The sequence below is a fragment of the Pan paniscus genome, chromosome 12 (assembly GCF_029289425.2).
Source record: "Pan paniscus chromosome 12, NHGRI_mPanPan1-v2.0_pri, whole genome shotgun sequence".
Classification (NCBI taxonomy): domain Eukaryota; kingdom Metazoa; phylum Chordata; class Mammalia; order Primates; family Hominidae; genus Pan; species Pan paniscus.
In genome coordinates, this window is record NC_073261.2 from 26,649,334 (window position 1) to 26,676,577 (window position 27,244).

The following is a 27,244-nucleotide window of genomic DNA, read 5'->3' on the forward strand; positions in this document are numbered from 1 at the left end:
CCGTGCCTCCCTAATATATCTGGATGCCCTCCCTGGTATTAAAAATGCTGGGCCCTCCTCCCTTTTCAGTTTGATATCTCACTGCTCCCCTAAATGGGCCTTGCCTTCAACAAAACAGAGCATGCTTGCTCTTTCTTTTTCTTCCTTCCTTTTCCTTCTCCTTCCTTCCTCCCTCCCTCCCTCTCTCTTTCTTTCTCTCTCTTTTATTTCTTTTTCTTTCTTTCTTTCCTTTCTTCTTTCCCTTCCTTCTCTCCCTCCTTCCCTCCCTCCCTTCCTTCCTTCCTTCTCTCTTTCTTTCTTGAGACACAGTCTCACTCTGTCGCCCAGGCTGGAGTGATTACAGTGGCATGATCATGGCTCACTGCAGCCTTGACCTCCTGGACTCAGGTGATCCTCCCACTTCAGCCTCCTCTGTAGCTGGGACCACAGGTACGCACCAGCAAATCTGGCTAATATTTGTATTTTTGGTAGAGATGGGGTTTTGCCATGTTGTCCAGGCTGGTCTCAAACTCCTGACCTCAAGTAATCCACCCATGTTGGCTTCCAAAGTGCTGGGATTACAGGTGTGAGACGGCGCCCAGCCAAGAGCATGCTTTCTATTTTCCTTCCTCCCTGTCTCTCCTCACGGTTTTCTCATTTTCTGGTCTATTCTTTGCCTTTTTTCAGCTGACACATCTTTCACAATCTCTACTTCAAATGCCACCCCACAATTAAGGCTGATATTACTATCTGACCATCTTAAACTTACCTTTTACTGATTGTATATGGTTATATGTTGTAGGTATATATGCAGGTGTTTTATTTCTCCAACCAGAATAAAAGCCTTGTGAGAGTAAAGATGCATTTTCTATTTTGTATATCCTCCACAGACCCTAGCAGAATGATAGGCATGTATTAATCAGTGGATGTCAGAAGAAACAGAATAAAGGAATGTTCAAGAAGAAAGTGCTGATAGGAATCATAGAAATTGGGAAGAGGTTTTCCTTTTTTTTAGGGGGACTTCTGAAGAAAAGATCATTTTTAAAGCCAATCTAAGCAATACATCTAAATAATGCTTGGCTTCTTATGTCCTTTGTGTTTGACCAAATTTGATTAGAACACGCAGGTCCAAGGAAATTAGCCAAATGGCTTTTCCCTGAACAAAATCTATTTTTCTTGTGTTGGTTGTGTGGGAAGTTCAGATGAGAACACGGACTGAGTCTAGTTATTTCCAATCAAACATAGGTCTTTCACAAATAATATTGAACTTGTTATTTCTCAAGCCATTTGCAAGTCTGGTTTAATCTTCTAAGAACTACTAGAAAATGCGATTTTAATATGATTAGATTTCCTCTTCCAGAGTAATGTAAACAAGGTTTTCTAAAAACAAAAGTAGAAGAAAATGACACATCCAAAGCCAGGGCAAGTTCCTAGCCTTTAATTCTACAGAATTGATGTTACTATTCTGGTCTGCTCAAATATTGCTACTGTGTGTACCCAGAGAGGAGGCATAAAATGGCATGTTTTATCTATTAAAACAATTAATTTTTGTTTGCTTGGGTTGATAGAAAGTTTTTTTTTTTAATTTCAGAAAGCAATGGTTTTTACTCAGCCCTGACCTTGAGGGTGTTTTGATGTCAGTGAGTGTTTGGCTAGTTGTATTGCGAATTTGCCAAATTGCTTGGAGTCAGGAGAAAAAAATAAAACAGATTTTTAAATTGATTACTTGATATTAAGTGGATTTGGCTGCATTATCTCTGCTTTTTCATTTTAATCAAAGGAGGTAAGTACTGAAATATTCAGAATCAAAGCTCAGCTGGAGCAAATTCTGAATCAGCCAGATGTCTGTCTTTCTGATACACACACACACACACACACACACACACACACACAACTCCTATTTTACCCTGTGTTTTTTGGAGAATAAATCTTGGAATATATTTAAAAAATGAGGTGTTTGTCAAGTAATCTGAACTCTCTGAGAGTGAAAAAAATGTGGATCATAGAAACCTCCTAATGGGCTGAAATTACGGAAATTTGCCAAACTATATAATTGAATGACTAGAGTCACTTAACCTCTTGGGATCTGTAGCCTATGTGTCATGGTGAGAATGGACATAGTAAGAAAAGAGGAGGAGTGTGGGTTCTTTCAGGTAAGACTGACAATTTAATGAAGCAAATATTTGAACATCTGCGGTGGTCATACCTTGCAGATCACCAGCTACAGGAAGTGTAATTGATCAAGGACCTCATCTGCTCCACTCTAAAATCCATCATTAGTTTGTGCCAAGGCCATGCCTCCTATGGGCTGCGCAGTCAGTGCCTGAGAAGGGCAGGAGCACTAAGGCAGGGCTGTTCTTGGAGCCCTGGGACTCCTCTGGCTCCTTCCTTGTACCACGTGGCAGCCCAGGAGAATTTCACCAACCTTCCCACCCTCTCCTTCACACAGAGTCAGACTTGTATCATGATCCGATGACTGTCTCAGCCTTTTCCAGCTTCTCTCCTATTTTCTCTCACACAAGCATTTCCCCTAATAAAATTCTTGCACATTTAATCCCATATGCTTCTCCAATGACCTGGATTAACATAGTATCTAGTGTGTACAAATTATTCTTCTGTGACACATTCAATAAGCAAACCTCTGTCAGTAGGAATGGGAGAGCAGCTGACCTCCATGTCCTCCTTCCTTGCTCTTGGAGAGCTGAGCTCGTGTGCAAAAGAGAGGGGTGGGTGGGTGCACTTTGATGCTTAGCATGAACTCAATGAATATTTTTTGGCATCATTCATTTATTCCATTCAATTAATTTGCAATTAATTATTAAATCAATTGTTCCTCTTAATAATTTTTTTTTTTTTTTTTTGAGATGGAGTCTTGCTCTGTCACCCAGGCTGTAGTGGTGTGATCTCGGCTCACTGCAAGCTCCGCCTCCCGGGTTCATGTCATCCTCCTGCCTCAGCCTCCCGAGTAGCTGGGACTACAGGCGCCTGCCACCACATCCGGCTAATTTTTTGTATTTTTAGTAGAGATGGGGTTTCACCATGTTAGCCAGGATGGCCTCGATCTCCTGACTTTGTGATCCACCCGCCTTGGCCTCCCAAAGTGCTGGGATTACAGGCGTGAGCCACTGCGCCTGGCCTTTTTTTTTTTTTTTTTTTTGAGACAGTGTCTGACTCAGTCACCCAGGCTGGAATGCAGTGGCATGATTATTGCTCACTGCAACCTCTGCCTCCTGGGCTCAAGCCATCCTCCCACCTCTCAGCCTCCTAAATACCTGGGTCTACAGGTGCGTGCCACCATGCCCAGCTAATTGTTGTATTTTTTTTATTTTTTAGTAGAGACAGGGTTTGCCATGTTGCCCAGGTTGGTCTTGAAATCCTGGGCTCAAGCGATCCACCTTCCTTGGCTTCCCAAACTGCTGGATTACAGGCATGAGCCACCACACCTGTCCCCTCTTAAGAATCTTGACATCAGGAAGAGCATCTTTAAGCAATTATTTATTTAAGTGGTGAATGAAACTAATTTTTCAAAAGTAACTACCAAATACCAAAAATAGGGTTGGATAAAATGGGGATTCAGAACAGCGTGTACACATTTTCACCGTTACTCTTGAAAAACATTTAATCTAATAAGGAAGACAAGATTTATGATCATAAAACCATATTTAATAATATAAAAAGTCTATAATTCAGTGTGTAATAAATAATTGTATGGGACTGACTGAAAGTATAGAAACGAGATAGCGACCGGAATGTTTCTATATTTATAGGGTCATGACGCAAATTGTCATCTAGAAAAATGTTCTATCCAGATTCTGTTTTCAAAGATTCCTCCCACCAGGGACTTTCATTTATCTTGGTGAGCGCAGCCGTTATCTGGTGTATCTAAAGATGAGGTCTTTCTAGCTGGCATATGCTCTGGAGGAAGGGAGATTTTACCTCAGCGTCAACTCCCAGGGAGCTGACTCACACAGAAAAAGTTTCCTGTAGTCTTTTCCCGTCTCTCTGCTGCAGGTAAGCAAAAACCTAGCTTCATTTGGGAGGCAGGCCCCAGGAAGGTGTCATTTCATATACATTAGAGGTAGGAAGCTATCTGGCCAAAGTTCCTTATTTTGGAGGTGAAGAAGTGGAAAGAAAATGAAGGTAAGTGATTTGTCCAAGGTGGCACAGTAAGGAATATTTTGTTGGAAACAGCAGCTGATCCCTGTTATTTCAAGCAAACAAACAAATAGAATTTGTTATAAGGATTCAGAGGTATTCCATGAAGTCCAAAGGGAAAGATAGAGTTGGGCTGGAAATAATGCTACAGAAAGCCATGGAGAACCCAGGGAATTCTCTCTTTACATTTTCACCTGACATTTCTTGGTGTCTGCTTGGTGTTTTTGGCCCTGGCTCTCTGCTGCTTAGAGAGCACCCACAGGCACATTCCAATTCCAGTCATACAAAGAATCTGGTTGGCTCTTTTTAGTCCCTAGCCCAAGTTTTTGGAGGAAGGAATCTGATTGGTACGGTTTGGGACAATTGTCCAATTCAGTTGAATTCGCCATTGCTGGGAGCAGGGGACTCATATAATATAAACTTGGTGGCATGTGGGGATAGGGGATGAGAAGAAATAGCACACAGCAAAGGGCAGAATGGTTGGGAGCTGTGCTGGCACCCCAGAGACATCTGCTATAACTACTGTACACAGTGACCATGGCAGAGACAGGACAGGACTGTTTCCTCACTCCTGGTCTTTCATGACTTCACCAGCACCATGGGCCTAGGGCAGTGCAAAATATAAAATGCATGCATGCATACATACATCCACTACAAACACATACATGTGCACACATTTATACACACATGCATGCATACATACACTACATACACACATACATACACATGTGCATGCATGCGTACACACACACATATATATGGACGCTCACATACAAGGGAACTTCAAAAAGTTTGTGGGAAAGTGGAATTAAAAGAAAAAGTAAAATATATAAACCTTTATTTATTTATTTGTAGAGATGACATCTCACTATGTTGCCAGGCTTGTCTTGAACTCCCGGGCTCAAGTGATCCTCCCGCCTCAGCCTCCTGAGTAGCTGGGATTAAAGGCACAAGCCACCATCTTTGGCTTATTTTACAACATAGGCTCCATCAAGTCCAAGACACTTTTGTAAGTGATGATACCAGCCATTTAGTCCATCCCTAAAAAAGTTAAGATCCTGGGGATTGAACCATGTCAACACAATCTTTTTTATATTATTTACTGGAGAAAAATGAGTGCCCCTTAAAGATTTTTTAAGAATAGGAAATAAACAGAAGTCAAAAGGGTCCAAATTAGGACCGTAGTGTGGATGCCTACTGATTTCCCATCAAAACCCTCAAAAGATTGTCCTCATTTGATGAGATGAATGAGGAGAATTGTCGTGATGGAGAAGGGCTCTCAAGTGAAGCTTTCTCAGGTGTTTCTCTGCTGAGGCTCCAGCTAACTTTCTCAAAGTTCTCTCATAATAAGCAAATGTTACCGTCCTTTGGCCCTCAAGAAAGCCACAAGTGGCTGGGCACAGTGGCTCACGCCTGTAATCCCAACACTTTGGGAGGCCAAGGCAGGTGGATCACGAGGTCAGGAGTTCAAGACCAGCCTGGCCAAGATGGTGAAACCCCATCTCTACTAAAAATACAAAAAAGTTAGCAAGGCGTGGTGGTGGGTGCCTGTAATCCCAGCTACTCAGGAGGCTAAGGTAGAGAATTGCTTGAACTCGGGGGGTGGAGGTTGCAGTGAGCCGAGATCGTGCCATTGCACTCCAGCCTGGCCGACAGAGCTAGACTACACCTCAAAAAAAAAAAAAGAATGCCACAAGCAAAATACCTTGAGCATTCCCCCAAACTGTTGCCATGACCTTTGCTCCTGACTCCTGACTGGTCCACTGTTGCTTTGGCTGGACCACTTCCACCTCTTGGTAGCCATTGCTTTGATTGTGCTTTGTCTTCAGGATTGTGCTGGTAAAGCCATGTTCCATCTCCTGCTATAGTTCTTCAAAGAAATGCTTCAGGATCGTGATTCCATTTGTTTAAAATTGCCATTGAAAGCTCTGCTCTTGTCTGCAGATTATCTGGGCACAACAGTTTTGGCAGCCATCAAGTGGAAAGTTTGCTCGAGTTTAATTTTTCAGTCAGAATTGTGTAAGCTGAACCAATTGAGATGTCTATGGTGTTAGCTATTGTTTCTCACTCTTGATCTTTGATGACGTTAATCATTGGTCCTCTTCAATTAAGGCACAGACAAGATGAATTTTTCCCTCGTAAATGGAGGTGTATCGTCTGCTGCTGTGGGCTTCATCTTCAATATCATCTTCCTTCTTTAAATGAGTTATTCATTTGTAAACTGCTGATTTCTTCAGGGCATTATCACTGTAAGCTTTTCATAAAGCATCAGCGATTTTACCATTCTTCACCCAAACATCACCATAAATTTGATGTTTGTTCTTGCTTCAATATTGGCAGAAATCATATTGCTCTGATACAAGATTTTTTCAAGCTGATATCATCCTTCCTAGGGCTGCAAGCTAGATCCTATTCAGACATGTTATTACAAGCTCATAAATAAACATGAGCTTATTTTGGTGCAAAAAATTTTTTGAAATCCATGCATAGTTTTTTCATAATACACATTTTCTATGAACTATTTTTTTTTTCTGACAACATCTCACTTTGTCACCCATGCTACAGTGCAGTGGTACGCTCTTGGCTCACTACAGCCTCTACCTCCTGGGTTCAAGCAATCCTCCTTCCTCAGCCCCCACTAGTAGCCGGGACTACAGGCATGTGCCACCATACTCAACTAATTTTTTGTACTGTTTTTGTAGAGACAGGGTCTCGCCATGTTGCCCAGGCTGGCCTCAAACTATCCACCCACCTCAGCCTACCAAAGTGCTGGGATTATAGGCATGAGCCGCTGTGCCCAGCCTTCTGTGAACTTTTTGAAGACCCTCATACATACATATACACATGCATAGGGGCTATTTGACTGGTGGTCATGAGGGCAGAAGGACAAAGAACCTCCCTGAATGTCATAGTTTACAGACTTTTCTTCTTTGTTTTTTATCTTACAAAATAATTTCTAATTTTATCACTTTCAAGAAAAAACTAAAATCATAATTTATATTTCATGATTAATTTAGCTGATTATGTGACATATGTTTCCAAAAGTCTCAGGAAAGTTTTCTTTAGAGTATTGGAACTCTTTGTACCTCCTTCAGTTTCTTAGTTTTAGGACTAGTAAATAAGACGAAAGGGTCTGAAGATTTAACAAACACATCTTCACCTTTTCTGTGGCAATTCTTTTTTTTTTTTTTTTTTTGAGACCGAGTCTCGCTCTGTCGCCCAGGCTGGAGTGCAGCGGCGGGATCTCGGCTCACTGCAAGCTCCGCCTCCCGGGTTCACGCCATTCTTCTGGCTCAGCCTCCCGAGTAGCTGGGACTACAGGCGCCCACCACCACGCCCGGCTAATTTTTTGTATTTTTAGTAGAGACAGGGTTTCGCCGTGTTAGCTAGGATGGTCTCGATCTCCTGACCTCATGATCCACCTGCCTTGGCCTCCCAAAGTGCTGGGATTACAGGAGTGAGCCACCGCGCCCGGCCTTCTGTGGCAATTCTTTTATGTGGTAGGTGAGGTAAAGAAGGAAGTGGAGAAGCAGCAGCAGAGATTAGAACAGAGATAAATGAAATAGTAGAAAAACAACAGAATCAAGGAAACCAACAGCAGGTTCGTTGAAAAGATCAACGCAGTTGACAAGCCTATAGCTAGACAAAGAAAAAAAGAGAAGATGCAAATCACTAAAATCAGAAATGAAAGCAAGGACATTACAACTGACCTTCTAGAAATTAAAAGAATTATAAGCGAGTACTATGAAGAGTGGTACGACAACAAATTAGATAATCTAGATGGAATGAACGAATACCTGGGAACACACAAATTACTGAAACTGACTCAAGAAGACATAGAAAAATCAACAAACCTGTTACAAGTAGGGAGACTGAATCAGTAATCGGAAACCTCCCAGCAAAGAAAAGCCCAGGACCAGATGGCTTCACTGGTAAATTCTCCCAAACATTTAAAAAAGAATTAACACTAATCCTTCTCAAACTCTTCCAAACAAATAGAAGTGGGAGCAGTTTCTAACACATTTTATGAGGCGAGAATCACCCTGATGTCAAAGCCAGGCAAAGATACAAGAAAACTACAGATCAATATTTCTTATGAATATAGATATAAAAATCCTCAAAAAGGTTTCTAGAACAGGCAAATCCACAGAGACAGAAAGCAGATTAGAAATTACCAGGCAATTGGGGATAAGGGAAAGAGGGGAATGATTGCTTAATGAGTATGGGACGCTTTTATGGGGTGATAAAAACATTTTGAGACTAGCTAGAGAGGGTGGTTGCACAACATTGTGGAGTCTACTAAATACCACTGAATTGTATACTTTAAAATAGTTAATTATGTGATCTGGGAATTTCGCCTCAATAATAATAAGAAGAAGAAGAACATGTAGAATAGGAGATAATTGCTGCGGCCATGTATATATGTGGATATTATAGATAATCTGCAATTAGATAAGTAAACTCTCAGATAAGCGTAGACGACTTCAGACTTTGTTATTTAAGGAACAACGTCCTTATTTAGGAAGCTAGGCTGACAATGCATTTTCTTGGAGTGAAGGCGATATTCTGAGCCTGTTCTCTTCCCTCCTATCATGATGTAGTGGCTCACATCTGAAATCCCAGCACTTTGGGAGGCTGAGGTAGGTGGATCACTTGAGGCCAGGAGTTCAAGACCAGCCTGGGCAACATGGCAAAACTCTGTCTCTACCAAAAATACAAAAATTAGTTGGGTGTGATGATGGGTGCCTGTAATCCCAGCTACTCAGGAGGCTGAGGCATGAGAATCACTTGAACCTGGGAGGCGGAGATTGCGGTAAGCCAGTATCATGCCCCTGCACTCCAGCCTGGGCGACAGAATCTCAAAAAAAAAAAAAAAAAAAAAAAAAAAGAGAGAAAGATAATTCTTTTTGTGAGGCATTTTTAGGCATTTTTAACAAGAGAAGCTTTGAAGACTAGTCGTTTACAAAGATTTTTGTCACATACCTCCTAAAAGGGTTTTGAAACTATTCACTTGTTGGATATTTTAAGTTGATATTTACAATTTTTACATAAGTTTAATAGATGCAAAAAAGTATTAAACATCAAAAATAGAACTGTTACGTCGCTCTTTAAAAAGTTTCCAATAGAATTTCAAAACTATAATAATTCTAAACTCACTAACATTCATTTAAAAAATGAACTAAGGTAGTGTTTTCTTCTTGAACTGGTATTTCCAATTCACTTTCTCCATAGCTTTCCTCTTCATACCATATTTCTGCACAGAAGTGTTTTATTGGTTATCCTACCATACAAAATCAATGCATGGAAACTGGAATTTTAACATTTCAGTACCGGCACCCTCTCTCTCTCCCTTCTCTTCTTCCAACTTGCTGTCTTTGTCTTAAGCAACTTTTCAAAGGAAAAGAACAGGAATGCTAAGCTATTTACATTGGTCCAGAAATTGTTTAACCAGTAAACAGTTTTGCATAGCTGTAACGTGTGTCAATATTAGTTTTTCTTTTCTCACTTAATATTTCATTCACAATTTTTTGTCTAAGTATTCACTTTTCTTCCAGATTGAGTTTTCAATATAATTATTATTTTAGGACATGATTGATCATGACAACAGAAATATGTTATCAATATTAATAGCTAATGAAACATAAAAGGCAGAATTTGGGGGGAATGACTCTCTAAATCAGAAACAGCATAACCGAATATTTACTATGCATGTAATGAAAGGTAGATAATGCCAAAAGCTTAATAATTGCTAGTATATAATTTACTTCTTGGTTTTAGGAGGTAAAAAAGGTTATCATCTTATAAAATAAAACAAAGTTAAATATCTACCTATTTGAGTAAATACCTCATAATACTTGTAAAAATAGTTTTTAACCACTACTTTGAAAAATATACATCAAATCTGAAAGAAGTTATGTTTTTGTCAGTGGGTTTTAGTCAATGAATCATGAAAACTTTGGCAGTCCCAGAAAACATTATGGTACATTGAAAACAGCCAGTGACATTGACCTCTATTTCTTGGGCTATTTGAAGCTATATTTCTTTCCAGATAATGTCACATCCTAGGGATGAGAAAATCATTCTTTAGCAGTAGTGAGTGGGGTGGACTCTTTTAAATTCGGGACACATTTTCCAATCCAGGGAATTAGTATGTAAGGTGAAAACTATTTGCAATCGTAGAGTTAACGTCTCCTGAGTGTCCTCATGTATAAAATAATGGTATAGGTCTCCATGCTTTTAGGTTAAGGTGCCATAGAAGAGTTGTTACAGTAGGTAGCTAGTCAGACATGAGCAGGGCAGGAGAGGTTCCCCCAACCCCCACCAGGAATGTCAGGTGACCATTAGGTGATGGTCAGGCGGTTGTTAACTGTCTCTCTAAAATAATAATTGGTTGCAGCCACCACGAGGGAAAGGCAGTCTCCCAATAAACAGAAACACCCGAAGCTGGTGATCAGCAGCTTCCCAGTAAGATCTCAGGAGCTGGGCGAGTGGGCTCAGGCATGTGCATTGAGAGGCAAAATGGTAGAGTTTAACTGGTATGTGTCCTCCTAGGAACATTCGACTGGTTAAGGGAAGAATGCCTCAAGTGAGCATGCGTACAACTCCAGTAAAAACACTGCGCATGCTCCCCTCCCAAGTGCTGGCAGGCCACTGGGCATGCGGAAAGCCCACCCCAAGGGAAGAATCAGGGAAGAAGGAACGCAAGACGGTGGAAGCATGCCAACCTATTAAACCGCAAGTCAGAGATCAAACCGTGTACTTGAATCTCTCAAGTTCCCGGCTTAACCCTCTTCCAAGTGTAATTTACTTCCTTTCATTCTGGCTCTAAAGCTTTTTATTTTTTTTTTTTGAGACAGAGTCTCCCTCTGTCGCCCAGGCTGGAGTACAGTGGCACGATCTCGGCTCACTGCAACCTCTGCCTCTCAGGTGCAAGTGATTCTCCTGCCTCAGCCTCCCAAGTAGCTGGAGTTACAGGCGCACACCACCACACCCAGCTAATTTTTTTTGTATTTTTAGTAGAGACGGGGTTTCACCATATTGGTCAGGCTGATCTCGAACTCCTGACCTCAGGTGATCCACCTGCCTCAGCCTCCCAAAGTGCTGGGATTACAGGCTTGAGCCACCGCGCCTGGCCTAAAGCTTTTTAATAAACTCTCATTCCTGCTCTAAAACTTGCCTCAGTCTCTAACTCTGACTTATGCCCCTCGGTTGGATTATTTCTTCTGAGGAGGCAAAAATTGAGGTTGCTGCAGACCGGTACAGAATCCTGGCCGGTAACAGTTTACTGGGGGTCTGTATTTATATAACCAATTCCCCATTCTTGAGCATCTGAAAGAATCCCTATCTTTTACAACTGTAAATAAATAATTTTTTTCTGCAGTGTAAACAGGAGAAAATACCTACCCAAAGTAGGGTGTTGGGCTAGAGGTCACGAATCACATTGACAGTTCTTTATTATGCATATTGCCACACTGTTGTCCTGAATGATCAAACCGACTTAGAATTTGACTAAGCTGGATATTTACATTCTTGTTTGCTAGCTTTATAGGTCCTTCAGGCTATCATAAAAATGTATATTTACATTTCTGAAATTGCGGCTATGCATTGATTCATTATATTTGCTTGTGTGTAAACTGTCTGGCTGCTTTGATCCTGTATCAGATAGAACCTAGGTATTGATCTTTCATATTTGTCCTCAGTCTCTGTTGTCCGGAAGGCATTTTATCAGCGATATTCTCCCTTCCCTCTGCACACAGGTTGTTGGCTTGCCCTTGGCGCACTGGGGTGAGGGGTCTGGTTATCAAAGGAGATGCTGCCAGGGCACAGCTGCTCTGTCCTTGAGCCTCTTTGAAGTCTAAACAGAAAGCATTTCAGCACTTAATAGCACTAGGTTAGTGCTTTCAGTGCTATCTCTAGGCAGAGTTAACTTCTATCCTTTGGGTTTTATCACACCTCCTTCCTGGGACCTACTAATGCAATATTCCAAGATTGAGAGCTTCCTTTTTAACAATAGAGGAGAAATCATACACATTCTCAGTGCCTGTGAATTCTAATCACTACTCATCTAAGATATTTTGGTTTTGCGATGTCTTTCTGTTCATCCAACGCAGCACTGCTTGCTCACAATCAAAAGTGCAAATATGCACCTTCCATAACTCCTCTAGGCCAGACCCTGCCATCATCCCATCAGCACGGGTACCCAAGCTTTGAGCTCAAACCTGGACTATTCCAACCATTTCCTTTTAAACTCCATCCTGGGAAATAGCAACTGAAAAATTTGGAAAAGGACGTTGTTTTTCAGTGCTTGGAAGTGGAGTTACCACTTGTTTATGATCAACAGATAAAACTAAGCAGGGGCCTCACCAAAGCCAGGAGTGATGTCAAGAACCACGGCAGGCGTACGTGTAATGCTGGGAGAAGACTGGTGGAGGTCAATCTATTCTGCCTTTTGGGCAGCTGCTGAGATAGCTGGAGGAAGGAGAACTTCTCCTTAACCTCTGCTAATGACTAGTCATCTGCTTTCCCCAGGACAAGCTTCCAATTCTAGGTTATTCAGGAGTTGTTCAAAGGGGGGAAAAATCCATTCCCATGAGGCAGGTGCATCAGAGAGCATTGACACTCAGTCTCCCTGCAGAGCATTGCGAAGCTGATCTCAGACAAACGCAGCCCATGGAAGAATGCTAAGTGCTCGTGATTGGTTAAAACTCAAATAAAAAGTTGAAGTGGAGACGATATATACCTGTTCCAAAATACAGGTATATGGGAGTGAAGGGGAATGAAATTGCTTAAAAGTTTTCTTTTCTTTTCTCTTTTCTTTTCTTTTCTTTCTTTTTGTTTTTGAGATGGAGTCTCGCTCAGTCACCCAGGCTGGAGTGCAGTGGTATGATCTCAGCTCATTGCAGCCTGCACCTCCCAGGCTCAGACGATTCTCCTACCTCAGCCTCCTGAGTAGCTGGGATTACAGACATGTGCCACCATGCCCAGCTAATTTTTGTCTTTTTAGTAGAGATGGGGTTTCACCATGTTGGCCAGGCTGGTCTCAAACTCCTGACCTCATGATCCACCTGCCCTGGCCTCCCAAAGTGCTGGGATTATAGGTGTGAGCTACTGCGCCCGGCCAAAAGTTTTTTTAATTAGTCAAATCAAGATGTTACAAATATGTTAGTGTGATTACATATATGATTGATTTTAGCTTGGTCTCTGATAAACATGTTGATATAAATCTTTGCTTCAGGTTTAGGGGAATTTTTACTTTTCCTTTTTTCTTTACAGATCCTCATTTGAAAATGGAAAAAGAAAAGAAATGGAGGCATTGTGTGATATTTGCCTAAATATAACCAAAGAGATCCATTTATTTCTGGTGTTTGATTAAAAACCCTCAAAGGAAAAGAGAAATTTTGATCTTTGAGAAGAGCTGTTTCATCACAGGGTGAGCATTCTTTATTCTTCCTTGCCATTTAAGAGTTTAAAAGGTCGGGAAAGAGAGCTTTCCTTTTTCTGTTTTCCCACTCTCTAGGGTTCTTATGGGTTAACTCCTCCTCCTTCTTTCCAGATGCCACCAGGACCCATTTCTGGCAACAGGGAGCACGAAATGATGCCTCCAAGTGTAAGATACAGGCTTCTAGGCAGGAAGTGATGGAAAAGGGCTCTCTTATGAGGAAGGGTACTGTGGGGTGAGGGGATATTCATTGCATGGCAAAGAAAGTATCACATGGAGCAACCAGTCTCCCCTTCCAAACAGGAAAAGACCATCCCTCCCCAGAGGAGTTTCCACACCCCCTCCCAGAATAGCATTTTGGGTAAGAATGTGGACATTGACTACTCAATGACAGAACTCCAGTCACCCATGCTGCAGCCAGGAGCTGGCAGAGGCCTTTAAAAGGCAGCAACATTTTGTAGAAATAAAGCAATAGGGATTCACTCCTTACAGATAGCACTGGTTGTGAGTAAGCCAGAGTCAAGGGTAAGGAAGGGTTGAAGCCAGGAGTGAATAGCCCAGGACCTCTAGAACGCAGGAGACAAGGGTGAGAGACAAGGTCAAGGGCACAGCTGAAGAGGGCTGGGGCTGGACCAGAGCTAGCCCAAGGTGACTGGAGAAACTCAAGGTTAAGAGCTACCTGAGGAGCCGGACAGTCTGTTTTAGGAACTTAAAATTTATGTGAAAAAGCAGGTCTCTAAGGGAGCAGCAGCTCATGCCTGTAATCCCAGCCCTTTGGGAGGCTGAGGAGGGAGGATCAAAGGATTGTTTGAGGCTAGGAGTTCAAGACCATCCTGGGGGAACATAGTGAGACCCCCATCTCTACAAAAATAAAACTAAAAAAATTAGCTGGGCATGGTGGTGTGCACCCGTAGTCCTAGCTATTCAGGAGGTTAAGGCAGGAGGATCACTTAAGCCCAGAAGTTCATTGCTGCAGTGAGCTATGATCACGCCACTGCACTCCAGCCTGGACAACAGAGCAAGACACCGTCTCCAAAAAAAAAAAAAAAAAAAAAAGCGGGTCTACATAGTAAGGGTCAGTCAGTCATAACTTCCTTAAGGTCTCACTTTAAAGACCCTTTTCTTCATCCTCCTCCTCCTCCTCCTCCTCTTCTTCTCCTTCTCCTTCTCCTTTCTTCTCCTTCTCCTTCTGCTCCTTCTCCTTCTTCTTCTTCTATTATTATCATTATTATTATTATTGAGAGATATCTGGGCTGAGTGGGCAGTCCATATTCTGCTGTCTAGAGACAATTTCTCTTTAAAGAATCCGACATGTCAACGGGGCATGATGGCTCACGCCTGTAATCCCAGCACTTTGGTCAGGCCAAGGCGGGCGGATCACCTGAGGTCAGGAGTTTGAGACCAGCCTGGTCAACATGTCAAAACCCCATCGCTACTAAAAATACAAAAATTAGCTGGGCATGGTGGCAGGTGCCTGTAATCCCAGCTACTCAGGAGGCTGACGTGGGAGAATCGCTTGAACCTGGGAGGCAGATGTTGCAGTGAGCTGAGATCATTACGCCATTGCACTCCAGCCTGGGCGACAAGAGTGAAACTACATTTCAAAAAAAAAAAAAAAAAAAACCAACTTGTCAAGGCTCATTTCTGCTAGAATGCTACTGTGTTCAAAAGCTCCTGAGTAAATGATGGCTCTTGCAGGGGTCAAGGGCTCTCATTTTGCCCTCTGCTTTACTCATCTTTCCAGCCAGCCCTGGATCTCAGATGAGAGCAAGTTCAACATTAGAGACAAAGATTATTTTCAACTAAGCAACTCCTGTGGTTCCCTGTCAACTCCAGAAACTTCCAACCCATAAAAGCCACAAAAATCTCCCTTTCCTAAAGTGAGCTCATGAAGGGAGACAGATCTAGTGGACAGGGGCTGGCAAACATGTGACCTGCAGGCAGCTCCCTTCCCCTGTGGCCCGAGGGGTGTCACCAGGGGGTCACAGTCTTCCCCACCGAGCCTCGATGTGAACCTAGACTCTTCTAATCTCCAACACTCAGCACTGCAGCACCTTTGTTAACCACCGGGGTTGGCATGCAGGTGGAAATTTATTCGCCATCCCAGTGATAGAATAACTGGTCCTGGCTGTACTTTGCATACATTGATCAATTTAGATTCTTCTCTACTAAGCACAAAGACATGAAATAATTGAAAACAGAGTTAAAATGTGTCTTCTTCTGAAGATGCAGATAATCCTAATGGGAAAATAGGGGCTGACCCTCTGGGTTCTGTATAAATAAATGCGTCTGAGTCCACTGCAAGTGGACTCCAGGCCGGGATGGAACAGAGGTGTGAGCTGAAGTGGGAAGTGGAGAGGGTACGTTTTGCAGGTGTTTGAAATGAGTGAAGAGCAAGACTGGGGAAGAGGAGGGATCATGCCAAAAAGACAGAGCAGCCTGAGTGTCCTAGGGGCAATGAGGGCCCCAGGAATCATAGGCAGCTGGGTTGGGAGAGTCCGATTATAGGAGAACAGAGCAGGGCTCTGGAACTACAGCATGGGGACACAGGCGGGAAATCTGCAGGTGCCATTGACGTGCATGGGCTACAGTTGAGCCAGGATGGAGCAAACGGGCCTGGAAGTCCAAGCAGGCAGGGATGTGGAATTACGAAGTTTAAGTTTAACATCATGGAGAGGAAAAGCCATCAGAGTGAATCTGATCTGAAGGGAGGGAGGGATTCTCCTGTTATTTTTATGCCTCTTCCTGGTGTGGCAAGCACGGGGGATGTCAAGGGGTGCTGACTTCCAGGATTTACACTGAGAGAGCGAATGTGTGGACAGGCAGCATGGTGAATCCTCAGGTGAGCTGGCGTGAGGCCGACGAGCATGAGGGAGAGAGGGGAAACCCAGCCAGCGTTCGAGGGCCTACAAGTCAGCCTAGAAAGTTATGCTGAGCTATTAAAATAGTCCATGTGGTAAGAGGCTTAAGTTGGGTGGCATTCTTCTCATGTTTACATGATTTCTCCTCATGTCACTGCTAAAACCTCTCAAATCCGAGTTGGAAGTGGAGTAGCTACCATTTGAATGAGTGGGGTCAAGACAATCCTACTTTTTTTTTTTTTTTGAGACAGAGTCTCGCTCTGTCACCCAGGCTGGAGTATAGTGGCGCGATCTCCGCTCACTGCAAGCTCTGCCTCCCGGGTTCAAGCAATTCTCTGCGTCAGTCTCCCGAGTAGCTGGGACTATGGCGTGCGCCACCACACCCGGCTAATTTTTTTGTATTTTTAGTAGAGATGGGGTTTCACCATCTTGGCCAGGCTGGTCTTGAACTCCTGACCTTGTGATACACCCGCCTCGGCCTCCCAAAGTGCTGGCATGAGCCACCGTGCCTGGCCAACACAATCCTACCTTTCATCAGGTTGCTGGGATCAGATATCTGTGTCCATGGAGCCAAGAGATACACATTTATTCATTCATTTGCTCATTCACTCATTCACTTGTTCAACAAATATTATTATAAGCTGGGTCCTACCAATTGGGTGGTTTGATACAACTTATTTTGCCCATAAATAGGATGGCCATGAACTACAATACACATACATTTCTGTCCTCTTCAGCACAACAGTCAACAGGAAAGGGGAATGAAGATGAGGCAGAGGCAGGCAAGGACACAGACGAGCCCGGGACCCCTGAAGGGGTGCTGGGCTAGGAGGCTCCACCAGCATCCTCCTCAGCTTTATCATCTGGCTTCTCCTACTTTTCCAGCCCCCAACCCAGACCCCTCCCCTGGTGCCTGGTGCTCTACCCAGCTCCGACCACTAACCGAGCACACCCATATCCATACGTGAACTAAGACTAACAAAACCACCACCATTTACTGAGAACTTCCAGTGTGCCCAGGCCTAGGCTAGATGCTTTACGGTCAAGGTTACATTTATCCTCACATCCACTCCATCAAGTAGGCCCTGTCTTCTCTTTTGTACAGATGAGGAAGTTGGGGTTTAGAGTGGTTAAACTGTTAGTCAGTGGTAGTGTTTCCTGCAGCACTGGAAGTTTCTTCTGTCCTCAGAAAAACATTGGCTTTCACAGGAAGTCAAGCAAAATGGGTTGAAGTTTGTATTAGTTCTCCAGGGCTGCTGTAACAAAGCGCCACAAACTGGGTGGCTTAGAACCATGGGAATGAACAATGGGACTCATGGTTCCGGAGGCCAGAAAGTCAAGACTGAGGTGTCGGCTAAGCCAGGCTCCCTCTGAAGGCATTAGGGAAGGATGTGTTACAGGAGTCTTCCCTCATTTCTAGTATTTCCTTGGCTTTGGCAGCAGAACTCCAGTCTTTACACAATGTCCTGCGTGTGTGTGTGTGTGTGTGTGTGTGTGTACACACTTCCCGTTCCTATGAGGGCTCCAGTCATATTGGAGTAGGGACTGACCAGGGACCATACTACTCCTGTATGATCTCATCTTAACTGATTGCATCTGCAATAACACTATTTCCAAATAAGGCCACATTCTGAGATCCTGGGGGTTAGGACTTCAACAAAGGACTTTTGGGGGACACAATTCAACTCAACACATGCCAGAGTTGTAGGGGCAGATGGATGAATCCTAGTTGTTTTGTGGCCTATTTCTCTACTGTCCCAGCAGGACCACACGGTTTGCTGCTACCTGTGTGAGTGCAGCGGGGAAAGACTGGGAATGGAGGGGAAGGGAGGTTCTAACAACTCTTCTCCTACTCGTGGGCCTCACGAGTAGGTCAGGCTGTGTCTGCTTCTCCTGAAGGTGATACAGAGGCCCCCCATCTTGTGAGGACTCATATGTCCTCTGTGCATACAGGTTGGCTCTTTTTTTTTTTTTTTTTCTGAGACAGTCTTGCTCTGTCGTCCAGGCTGGAGTGCAGCCGTGCGGTATTGGCTCATCGCAACCTCCACCTCCTGGGTTCAAGCAATTCTCCTGCCTCAGCCTCCCAAGTAGCTGGCATCACAGGCTCACAGGTGTGTGCCATCACACCAGCTAATTTTTTTGTGTGTTTTTAGTAGAGACAGGGTTTCACCATGTTGGCCAGGCTGGTCTTGAACTCCTGACTTCAAGTGATCTGCCTGCCTCAGCCTCCCAAAGTGCTGGGATTACAGGCGTGAGCCACTGTGCCTAAACTCTGAGTATTTTCAATATGCAGTGGGTGGAATCTGGATTCGGAAGCTGTGGATATGGATGGCCAACTGTACCTGGTTCAACCCCCTATTTTACGACAGAGGAAACCCAAGTCCAGCTCACACATCCGGTTCGTGGTCAAGGAATGCAGGCTCCCAGCCCAGAGTTCCACTGCCCTGCAATTCTTCTGTACACTCCACCCTCCAACTGTGGCTGGCAGGAGTAGAGGTGGCTGGAGGGCATTTTCATTTGCACCACACCTAATCTGGGGCTGTTTTAAGCAGGAATCAGCAATCAAACAGCAGTGTCATTAGTTTCCAAACTTTCATGGTATCAAGTTAAAATGCAGCCTTTTACTGCTTCTCCATGGAAGCCACCTCTGTCTATTGCTTCCTATATCCTAAAAATAAGACAATACTATAGTTTCTTTTTAAAGAAGAATGAAAAAAGAGAATGATATAGAGCCCTCATACAGATTCTCATAAAAATCAAACAAAGAGACCCGGAGGGAGAGGCTGAGGGCATATTAAATTTCAGGACTGCCTTCTGATATCCTTCAGATCAAGGCCCACGGATCACTTTCTCTTCTTGGCTTCTATATATAGGCACGACAGTTAGACTGGCCTTTTCTCCAGAGGACAGCTCCACGCTGCTAGGTGCACACCCATGGGAATTTTGATAAGAAGGGGCTGCTCTAGTTTGCATTTTCTCTCTTCATAGTTGGTGCTAGAACCAGTTCCAAAGTCATGGAATTTTTTTTTTTTTTCAGATTGTTACTTGAAGTGCAGAATAAAAAAGGATTGCTTTCCCAGCCTTCATGGCTGCATAGTTCAGATAGGGAACACGATTCTATTTAAAGAGATGATGTAAACTATGACCGCACATGTGTTTACAAACACATGTCATGTCTAAGTTTCTAACTCTTAACTAACAATAAGCTCATGAATAGCTGCTGGCTAACCCGAATATTTACTCATGGCCAACAGAGACAGAAATATCTTGTTTAGATGGCTGATGCTGACATTGGATGCCAGAAGTTTCTGACAAGCATCTTTCTCTCACTCTTTCCTTGGCCAGTATCCACACCTCCCTGTGGCTGCAGTTTTCTTTCCCTTTAACCAGTGGTTTCCAGTTAACTGCTCACACCAGTGTGTTGGACCTTTCCCGGGGTCTTCTCATAAAGGCTTAGTGCTGAGTGCTGGAAGTTAGATCACATGCACACTGATTTCTCTTCCAAACTAAACTGATTTGGAAATTTATTGCTGTGGCATTTCAAAAATCATGTGTATTCTTCACTCCCTATTTTAACACGGAAAAGCTAAAAATCATTCATTAATTGGGAGGAAAAGATTGTGAACATTTTATTTATTCAAGAAACCAGGCCAGGCGCAGTGGCTCACACCTATCATCCCAGCACTTTGGGAGGCCAAGGCAGACAGATCGCCTGAGGTTAGGAGTTCGAGACCAGCCTGGCCAACATGGTGAAATCCTGTCTCTACCAAAAATGTAAAAAATTGACTGGGTGTGGTGGTGTGCACCTGTAATCCCAGCTACTCAGAAGGCTGAAGCAGGAGAATCGCTTGAACCCAGGAGACGGGGGTTGCAGTGAGCCAAGATAGCACCACTGCACTCCAGCCTCAGTGACAGAGCAAGACTCTGTCTGAAAAACGGTGGCTCACACCTCTAATCCCAGCACTTTGGGAGGCCGAGGTGGGCGGATCACGAGGTCAGGAGATCCAGACCATCCTGGCTAACACGGTGAAACCCCGTCTCTACTAAAAATACAAAAAATTAGCCAGGTGTGGTGGTGGGTGCCTATAGTCCCAGCTACTCGGGAGGCTGAGGCAGGAGAATGGTGTGAACCTGGGAGGCAGAGCTTGCGGTGAGCCAAGATCATGCCACTGCACTCCAACTCCAGCCTGGGCGACACAGCAAGACTCCGTCTCAAAAAAAAAAAAAAAAACCACCACCAATTAACAAATTTGAAGCACAGAATTTGTGAGGCACAGGATTTTAAAGCCATGAATCTGGGGGGTAAATCTTTGAAAATAAAAGGGGTAGCATTTATCAGCACCCCTTTATAGGGTAAGAATTTTGAAAATAAAATTGAGAAAAACAGGGTAGTCCTTAACATCACCTATGAAATTGTTCTCTCAAAACAAATGAATCAAACCTCTGGATACAATCACCCATCGACAAGAAATCCGGGAGACAGATGAACACGTTAAATGGCTGCAAAAAATTGCCATTCACAATATCTAGACCACGGGAAACTCTAGACAAATTACCTAGTTTCTTCAATAAGTATATTAGAAAGTACAGAAGTGGGGGCGGGAATATCAGAGGGTCATTCTATTAACGACTTCAAACATCAATTACTTGCAATGTTCAGACCTTATTATGGAGACAATGGGAGGTTTGAACATTAACTGGATATTTGATTATGTTAAGGAACCATTGTCAAATTTTAACGTTGTAATAACAGTATTGTGTTTACACATTTTAAAAATAATTGCCTTTCTTTTAGAAGGATATATTGAAATGTTTACAGAGAAGAGATCCTGGATTTGCCTCAAACAATGTGGTGGGCAGGAGATGGGAGCACAGATGAAGCAAGAGAGCCTTGAATTACACATGGTGGGAGCAGGGATTTGAGTGCATGAGGATTTATGAGGTTCTGCCTACTTATGTATATGTTTGAGATTTTGCATGATAAGACAAAAAAGACAGCATTGCTTAAAGCAAAAATATAGAATCCAGAAATGTCCCTCAAAACTGGCTGTGTTAAAGGAACAAATCAGGGGCAGCACAGGTGTAGGTTCCTGGATGTTCTCAAGTCTCCTCTGCCACCTCCTGTCATGTTGCCTGATACTTCCGTTTCAGTTTTTTCTCCCAAGTGTCCCAGGCCTGGCTGTGCAGGGAAACTCTGGTCAAGATCCGCTGGAAGGTATGTGAGTGTGTGAGGCATGCACCAGCCCTCACGGAGGACTCACTGGAGTTCTCAGCCCTCTTCTTGCTCCTCGGGGCCCTCCCACTTCCTGGCCACCATCGATGGAAATTTTTTTGAGACGGAGTCTCGCTCTGTCACCCAGGCTGGAGTGCAATGGCACAATCTTGGCTCACTGGAACCTCCATCTTCTGGGTTCAAGGGATTCTCCTGCCTCAGCCTCCCAAAGAGCTGGGATTACAGTCACGCACCACCATGCCCGGCTAATTTTTTGTATTTTTAGTAGAGACGGGGTTTCACCATGTTGGCCAGGCTGGTCTCAAACTCCTGGCCTCAGGTGATCCACCTGCCTCAGCCTCCCAAAGTGCTGGGATTACAGGTTTGAGTCACCTTGCCCGGCCATCATCAGTGAAAATTAAAAACAAAATTTTTATAAGATTTTTATTCCAAGCAACTTAATTCTCTTTGCTCATCCCAGCCTATCGTAACAGTTCCCTGAGGATTCCTTTCCTTATTTTACAAAGCACAGCTCTTTCCCTGAGGAATACAATCTCAGTTTTTAAATCAGAGCTGTAGAGTGCAAAAGTGGCCACAGTATTTTGCATCTTCTCCCATCAACAGGTGAAGTTGTTTCCTGAGCCCTTTGATCTGGAATGACCTTGCGACCTGGAACCAGCAGACAGCCTGAGGGAGGCAGTGCATGTTCTGAGCCAGGGCCTCAGGAGGCCTGCAGCTGCCATTCTGCTTCTGTTGGAACATGACCTCCTTGAGAACACTCCCAGGCCTGACTGCAGGGTGGGGAGACCACACAGAGCAGAGCTGAGCCACCGGGATGAGGCCCCTAGATCACCCAGCTCCCAGCTGACCACAGATCATGAGTGATCCCGGTAAGACCAGTCAGGCCAGCGCACAGCAGAACCAGCTGACCAGCCTAGAGTTCTGAGCTCGGTAGACAGTTGTCGTTCTAAGACATTCACTTGGGGATTTTTTTAAAATGCAGAAACAGCTAAGTGATCTAGCCTGCAATTATTAATACTTTCCTACTGCATGGTGCAGTTGGGTGGTTACTAAGGAGTAACAGGCACTTGACCAGCGTGGTGATGGGTGCATCAAGAAGAGTATTAATTAAGACTTAGAGGTCAGAGAGGTCTCCCAGAGCAAGAGATGCCTAAATTGACATCTGAACACGAGTAGAAATTAGGCAGGGAAACAATGTGAAAAGATTTTCAGGGAGACGGAACTGTTTCCAGAAGGCTGGAGGCACTAGAATGAATGAATGAATGAATGAAGAGATGGATAAATGAATGGATGGATGAATGATGAATTATCAATGTGATATCTTTTTTCTTTTTTTTTTTTTGAGATGGAGTCTCTGTCGCCAAGCTGGAGTGCAGTGGTGCGATCTCGGCTCACTGCGACCTCTGACTCTCTGGTTTAAGCGATTTTCCTACCTCAGCCTCTTGAGTAGCTGGGATTATAGGCATGCACCACCATGCCCAGCTAATTTTTGTACTTTTAGTAGAGATGAGGTTTCACCATGTTGGCCAGGCTGGTCTTGATCTCCTGACCTCATGATCTGCCCGCCTCAGCCTCCCAAAGTGTTGGGATTACAGGCATTAGCCACCGCACCCAGCCTCAATGTGACATCTTTGAATCAAAGACCCTTACAGTAAAGACAGATATGCTCAAGGTTGCAATAAAATGAAGCTTTTAGCTTCCATCTGAATTGTCTAGGTATTTTGTCTTTGAGCTCTTGAAGTCTAACCCTCTCAGGGAGGTAAACTGAGCCCGAAGTACAGGTTGCTTAGTTTTTTAGAGATTCAAGTACACATTTATCCACCTTAAGAAAATGAGTTCCTTGTGGCCATGGATTGTGTATTTTGGTATTCCTAGACCTACCAGCTACCTGGCACCAAGTGTGTGAGTAAATAAACTAGCCACTATATTACTAACAAGGCTTTAGAGTTCACCAGGGACATTTTCAGCATACTGTTTTTTGTTTTTTTATTTTTGTTTTTGTTTTGTTTTTTGAGACAGAGTCTCACTCTGTCGCCTAGGCAGGAGTGCAGTAGTGCGATCTCGGCTCACTGCAACCTCCACCTCCCGAGTTTAAGTGATTTTCCTGCCTCAGTCTCTGGAGTAGCTGAGACTACTGGCTCAAGTCACCAATCCCAGCTGATTTTTGTATTTTTAGTAGAGATGGGGTTTCACCATGTTGGTCAGGATGGTCTCGGACTCCTAACCTCAGGTGATGCACCTGCCTTGGCCTCCCAAAGTGGTGTGATTACAGGCGTGAATGACCATGCCTGGCCTTCATCACTTTTTATTAGTACTGTAGGTCCAAATTTGCTCACGCCCTGTCACCAGTCTCTGCCTAGACCTTAATATATATAAATATCACTTTATTCAAACAGCCTTGGCTTCTGTTTCATCGGCCTTACATACTCTCCTGCTGTGTTCATTTTGATCATCCCTTGAATGTTTTAAAATCAGCACCACCTGAACTTCTCACTGGGAGGAGTTTGATCCTTCGTCTCTGTGCTTTCCTGTGTTGGAGAATGATTAGAGCCTCCAGGGTCGTGAACCCACGTTACATTCACTCTATTTTCAAAAAAGGCAATGCTTCGAAAAGGCTCAGGGTGGAAACCATGCGATGCTAGAACTGAAATAGAAATATGCCAGTTTTCAGCAATGAGTAACCAATTTATACATCTTTCTGGTATACTGGAGAGAAAGCAGCTAGAGAGCCTCCTATTTTCTTTTAATTAAAGAAAAGACCTATGAGATACAAAAAACTGAATTAACCTATAGGTTTCAGCTGTGGATTTTATTTACAGCGATAAAACTTTGGGCTCACATATATCTATTCCTAATATCTGATGGAGTGATGAGCCAAAGAGGAAAGATTAATAGATATTTAGACAGGCAAGGGTCATTAAAGATCATCTAGTTCCATATACTCATCCTTTACATGCACTCATTTTACAGAAAAGAAACTGAGTCAGGGAGAAGCTAAGCATGTGCCCAAACTCAGAGAGCTACATGTATTTGGGGGTGACATATGCTTTCATTACCTTGACTGTTGCTGATGGTTTTTCAGTGCATATATATGTCAACACTTATCAAATGATATACTTTAAAGATGTGCAGTTATTGTATGTCAAGCATGCCTCAAGCTTTCTTTAATAAAAAGAATAAAGGTAAGATAAGGGGGAAAAAAACAAACCACTATTGGACTGTAATCTTTAAAAATCCAACTATGGACATGTTTTCCAACAAATCAATTATTTGATGGAATGAGAGGGAAGGAGAACACACAAATCAAAAGAAATGTAAGGGACCTACCTATCAAATGCAACACATAGATTTATTTGAATCCAGATTCAAGCTGGGAGTGATGGTTGACATCTGTAATCCCAGCACTTTGGGAGGTTGAGGTGGGTGGATCACCTGAGGTCAGGAGTTCAAGACCAGGCTGACCAACATGGTGAAACCCCGTCTCTACTAAAAATACAAAAATTAGATGGGCGTAGTGGTGGGCGCCTGTAATTCCAGCTACTCAGGAGGCTGAGGCAGGAGAATCGCTTGAAGTCGGGAGGCAGAGGTTGCAGTGAGCTGAGATTGCACTACTGTACTCCAGCCTGGGTGACAGAGACATAAATAAACAAACAAATAAATAAGATGGGCGTGGTGGCTCATGCCTGTAATCCCAGCACTTTGGGAGGCCGAGGCAGGCAGATCACCTGAGGTCGGGAGTTTGAGACCAGCCAGACCAACATGGAGAAACCCCGTCCCTACTAAAAATACAAAATTAGCCAAGCACGGTGTTGCATGCCTGTAATCCCAGCTTGAACCCAGGAGGCGGAGGTTGTGGTGAGCTGAGATCATGCCATTGCCTGGACAACAAGAGCAAAACTCCATCTCAAAAAATAAATAAATAAATAAGTAAATTAATAAATAAATTTGAATCCAGATTCAAACAACTCAACTTTAAAATAACATTTATAAGAACATCAGGAAAATGTATATATTGACTGAACATTTGATTATTTTAGGGATTAATGGTTTTTTAAAGCATGATAATGATATTGTGGTTTTGCTTTAAAAAAAAGGTAGGTCTTTTAGAGAGATACAGACTGAATTATTAATTGATGAAATGTTAGGATGCCTGTCATTTGCTTCAAAACAATCCAATGAAGACATTTGAAATGTTAGAAATTATTGTTAAGATTTTTGGTGTGAACATGGTATTCTGGGTAGTTTTAAAGAGTCCTTGCATTTTTTGTTTGTTTGAGATGGAGTTTTGCTCGTTACCCAGGCTGCAGTGCAATGGTGTGATGCGATCTTGGCTGACTGCAACCTCCACCTCTCGAGTTCAAGCAATTCTCCTGCCTCAGCCTCCCAAGTAGCTGGGATTACAGGTGCCTGCGACCACGCCTGGCTAATTTTTTGTATTTTTAGTAGAGACGGGTTTCACCATGTTGGCCAGGCTGGTCTTGAACTGCTCACCTCAGGCAATCTGCCCACCTCGGCCTCCCAAAGTGCTGAGATTATAGGCGCGAGCCATCACGCCCGGCCTAGAGTCCTTGTATTTTTAAGATGCATAATGACATCTTTACAGATGAAACAATGTGATATTTGGGATTTGCTTCAAAATCAACTAGGCAGCGGGGAGCTGGTGGGGATATAGACGGTCACTGTAGATGCCGCTTATGGACATGTGGCGGTTCAGTGGGAGATTCCTCTCTGGCTTGGTATATATTTGACATTTTCCAAGATATAAAGTTTAAGAACCAAGGCTATAAAGTTATTGATTCACGTCTGGAGTATGAATTGGTGTTGGCTCATTGTGTGAAGGGCTAATGAGGAACTGGGCACATGCACAGAACTAGGGAAATGGCACACAGATTCCAAATGGAAACAGGAGAACTCTGTTTGCTTCTAGGTCTCTGTGACACACACTCTGCAGTGTGGACATACAGAAAGCAGGCAATAAGGCTATCAACAAAAGAAACCCATTGTCTTTCATGACAGATGAAAGCCATTTAACCTCCATTACCATCAGAAGCCTTCAAGTATTGGTGTTTGAAATAAAATTAATGTGCTGGTATTTAAAGATGAAAAAGCCATCCCCAGCATATGCAGCAAAAGTTATAAGAAATCGTTAAATACTCTGTTTCTGCAGTTTCTCCCTAGGTCAAGGGTGATGTTTTGCTCAGAGAAAACTGAAGTTTGGATTGTTCCAGTTCTGCATCACATCCTGTTTCAGGCTGCCCTAAAACAAAACCAGAAACAACCACCACCACAAAACACCATACCTTCAATAGTCTTCTCAGTGTTCAGAATAAAGGCTCTGGTTTTCCCTTGGGCTCAATTTTCATGATCGTGTCTCCTTTGTCAATATGTTTTTCGTCTTCTTCACTTTCAAACTGCACTTCCTGTCCAGAAACACTAAACCAAAAGTTGTATTTAACTTTTCACACAGAATCCCTCATGTTGCATCCAGGAAGCCGAGCCTGTAAGTGCAGAGTGGGATCACAGGGTCAAGATGTTTCCTGGATAGCAGCTCCATCTCTGCTCCGTCCAAACTCCCAA

At 43.4% G+C, this 27,244-nt stretch overlaps 1 long non-coding RNA gene across 1 annotated transcript; it reads left to right on the forward strand.

Moving 5' to 3' along the window:
* Window positions 1–10,394: 10,394 nt before the first annotated feature.
* Window positions 10,395–27,027, forward strand: LOC117978796 (uncharacterized). The gene is made up of 5 exons (XR_004669475.3): window positions 10,395–10,933; window positions 12,770–12,890; window positions 13,408–13,564; window positions 22,271–22,536; window positions 26,835–27,027. It is a non-coding gene; the product is annotated as an uncharacterized LOC117978796 (long non-coding RNA).
* The last annotated feature ends 217 nt before the right edge of the window (window positions 27,028–27,244 follow it).